Source organism: Microtus ochrogaster, unplaced genomic scaffold, assembly GCF_000317375.1.
Source record: "Microtus ochrogaster isolate Prairie Vole_2 unplaced genomic scaffold, MicOch1.0 UNK4, whole genome shotgun sequence".
Lineage (NCBI taxonomy): Eukaryota > Metazoa > Chordata > Mammalia > Rodentia > Cricetidae > Microtus > Microtus ochrogaster.
The window spans coordinates 2,877,129-2,881,048 of record NW_004949102.1 but is presented as its reverse complement, the minus strand read 5'-3'; the positions used below and the strand labels follow the sequence as shown (position 1 = coordinate 2,881,048).

The following is a 3,920-nucleotide window of genomic DNA, read 5'->3' as shown; positions in this document are numbered from 1 at the left end:
CAATATTCAACAGGGCAATTTAACTAATCAGACAAGAGACAACATTGCAGAGCCTATGAAGAGCTCAAAGAAGCTGCCTTAGTCTTAATGCCAATTAAAGTGAAGTTAGGAAGACAAAAGAGAAGATTGCAAAGCAGGAAGGCATTTGACTTTTATTTTGTTCTATATTTACTTCTTAGCAAATTGAGTAACTTTGCAAAGTTTTGTTTCTTTAAAAAAAACATTCCCAGCAGCATTTTGTGAGAGTTCTAATTTCTTCACATCCTAGGCAACATTTTTGATTACTTTTTTCATTGTTGCTAGCTTTGTGGTTACAAACTAGTAGTTCCAGTGGTTTTCATTTACACTGCCCTAATGAATAATAATTTAATTTTGTGTATGTTTACATGCCCTGTTGCTGAGCTTTCTGTTTGTTTTATATACATATTTTTAATTTTCCTCTGCTCCCCTTCCTTTCTCCCTCTTGCCTTCTACCCTCTCCTGCGACCATCCATGGCTCCAATATACTCAGGAGACCTTGTTTTTTTTTCTCCTTTCTATGTAGATTTATGTGTGCTTCTCTTAGGGTCCTCTTTGTTGTCTAGGTTCTCTGGGACTGTGGACAATAGGCTGATTTTTCCTTTGTTTTATGTCTAAAAAAGCATGTAAGAGTGAATATATATCGTATTTGTCGTGTTGGATCTGGGTCACTCAATATGGTTTTTTCTAGGTCCATCCATTTGCCTGCAAAACTCAGGATGTCATTATTTTTTACCACTGAGTAGTACTCCATTGTGTAAATTACCACATTTTCCTTATCCATTTTCAGCTGAGGCTGTTTCCATGTTTTAGCTATTACTAATAATGCTTCTTTGAACATAGTTGAGCTCATGTCCTAGTGGAATAATTGAGCATCCTTTGGGTGTATACACAAAAGTCATTTTCCTGAGTCTTGAGGTATATTAGTTTTTTTTTTCTATTTGTGTTTTTTTTTAGAGGGGTGTAATGAACTTTATTGATGGTATTCAAGAGAGTAGGGCTCCCTAAGCCCCCTCCTGCTATTCTGGGGGTCTGGGATGGAAAATGTGCGGGAGATGCTCAGTGTCAAGGGTTAGTTAGGACAGGGACTGCTCAGCAGCCGAGGGCCTCTCTCTTGCTGGGATGGGTGGTCCAGGGCGGGCTTCTTACTGCTTGGAGGCCATGTAGGCCATGAGGTCCACCACTCTGTTGCTGTAGCCGAATTCATTGTCGTACCAGGAAATGAGCTTTACAAAATTGTCATTGAGAGCAATGCCAGCCCCAGCATCGAAGGTGGAAGAGTGGGAGTCACTGTTAAAGTCAGAGGAGACGACCTGGTCCTCAGTGTAGCCCAGGATGCCCTTTAGTGGGCCCTCGGATGCCTGCTTCACCACCTTCTTGATGTCATCATACTTGGCAGCTTTATCCAGGCGGTATGTCAGATCCACGACGGACACATTGGGGATAGGAAGGCGGAAGGCCATGCCCGTGAGCTTTCCGTTCAGCTCTGGGATGACTTTGCCCACAGCCTTGGCAGCGCCAGTGGACGCAGGGATGATGTTCTGGGCAGCACCACGGCTATCTCGCCACAATTTCCCAGAGGGGCCATCCACAGTCTTCTGGGTTGCCGTGATGGCATGGACTGTTGTCATGAGTCCTTCCACGATGCCAAAGTTGTCGTGGATGACCTTGGCCAAGGGGGCTAAGCAGTTGGTGGTGCAGGAAGCGTTGCTGACAATCTTGAGGGAATTGTCATACTTGTCATGGTTCACACCCATCACAAACATGTGGGCATCGGCAGAAGGGGCGGAGATGATGACCCTCTTGGCCCCACCCTTCATGTGGGCCCCAGCCTTTTCCATGGTGGTGAAGACACCGGTAGACTCCACAACATACTCGGCACTGGCATCCCCCCATTTGATGTTGGCGGGATTTCGCTCCTGGAAGATGGTGATGGCCTTCCCGTTGATGACAAGCTTCCCATTCTCAACCTTAACTGTGCCTTTGAACTTGCCATGGGTGGAGTCATACTGGAACATGTAGACCATGTAGTTGAGGTCGATGAAAGGGTCATTGATGGCAACAACGTCCACTTTGCCAGAAGTGAAGGCAGCCCTGGTAACCAGGCATCCAATAATGCCAAATCCGTTCACTCCGACCTTCACCATCGTGTCTCTGGAACGAGGCTGGCACTGCACGAAAAGAAGCGGCTGTCTCTAGAACAGGGAGGAGCAGAGAGCTTTTCTATTTTTTAGTCTTCCATATGAAGTTGAGTATTGTTCTTTTGAGGTCTGTGAAGAATTTTTCTGGGGATTGCATTGAATTTGTAGATTGCTTTTAGTAAGATTTGTATTTCTCTATGTTAATTCTACCTAACCAAGAGCATGGAAAACTTTCATTTTCTGGTGTCTTCTTCAGTTTTTTTCTTCAAAGATTTAAAGTTCTTGTCATACAGATCTTTCACTTGTTTGTTTAGTTTTACCTCAAGATATTTTATGCCATTTGTATCTATTGTTAAAGATGTTGTTACTCTGATTTCTTTTTCGGCCCGTTTAATCATCTGTATAAAGAAGGGTGACTAATTGTTTTGGGTTAATCTTGTATCCAGCTACATTACTGAAGGTGTTCATGAGTTGTAGGAGTTTCCTTGTAGAATTTTTGAAGTCACTTCTGTATATCATATCATCAGCAAAAGTTTGAATTCTTCTTTTACTATTTGTAGCTCCTTGATCTCCTTTTGTTGTCTTATTGCTGTAGCTAGAATTTCAAGTACTATATGGAATAAATATAGAGAGTGTGTTGTTCCTGATTTCAGTGGGATTACTTTGAGTTTCTTTCCAACCCTTCACTCTGAGGTGATGTCTGCCTTTGAGGTTCCGGTGTGTTTTTTTACATGCGGCAGAAAGATGGATTCTGTTTTTGTATCCAGTCTGATAGCCTGTGTGTTTTTATAGGTGACTTAAATCCATTTATATTAAGGGAGATTAATAACCAGTTATTGCTAGTTCCTGTTTTTTTTTAATTTTTTGTTGTTGGTGATGTTATTGTATTTGGTCCAGTCTATTTGGTGTTCTGTAAGCTTCTGGTATTTTTGTAAGCATGTCCTTTGTTAGGTTGGGGAAGCTTTCTTCTATGACTTTATGGAATATATTTTCTTTGCCTCAGAGTTGGATTTCTCCTTCCATCCCTAGTTTTTTAGGCTTTGTCTTTTCATTGTGTCCAATATTTTCTGGATATTTTGTGTTAAGCTTTTGTTATATTTAACATTTTTAATCGATGAATCTATATCCTCTATCTTATCATCAATGTCTGAGAGTCTCTCTTCTATCTTGTATTCTGCTGTTTACGCTACATTTGTGGTTCCTGATTGTTTGCCCATATTTTCTGTTTCCATAATTCCCTCAGTTTGTATTTTCCTTATTGTCTCTATTTTGGTTTTCAAGTATTGAATCATTTCTTTCACCGGTTTGACTGCTTTTTGTTGTTTTTTTTTAAGGGGTTTGTTGATTTCTTCCAATATTTAGTTTGTCTTTTTCTCCATTCTTTGAGAGAATTTTTCATTTCTTTTTAGTAATCTCAATCATTTTCCTAAAGTTAATTTTAGGTCATTTTCTTCTGATTCATCTGTGTTGGGGTGTTAAAGTCTTGCTGTTGTAGAGCCACTAGTTTTTGATGGTGCCATGTAGCCCTTTGTGTTGTTGTGTGTTTTCTTACCTTGTTGTCTACCAATATTTTTCTCCAATTGGTGTAGTTGGGACTGTGTTTCTGGCAATCGCTCCTCCAGGTGGCAGTTGATGTGGGAATGATTTCTTATTAATAAAGAAACTGCCTAGGCCCATTTCATATGCCAACCCTTAGGTAGGCGGAGAAAACAGAACAGGATGCTGGGAGAAAGAAGCTGAGTCAGGGAGTCGCCATGGTTC

The 3,920-nt window shown here is 41.0% G+C and overlaps 1 pseudogene; it reads right to left on the bottom strand.

Moving 5' to 3' along the window:
• Window positions 1–1,131: 1,131 nt before the first annotated feature.
• Window positions 1,132–2,208, bottom strand: LOC102000098 (annotated as a pseudogene).
• Between the last annotated feature and the right edge of the window lie 1,712 nt (window positions 2,209–3,920).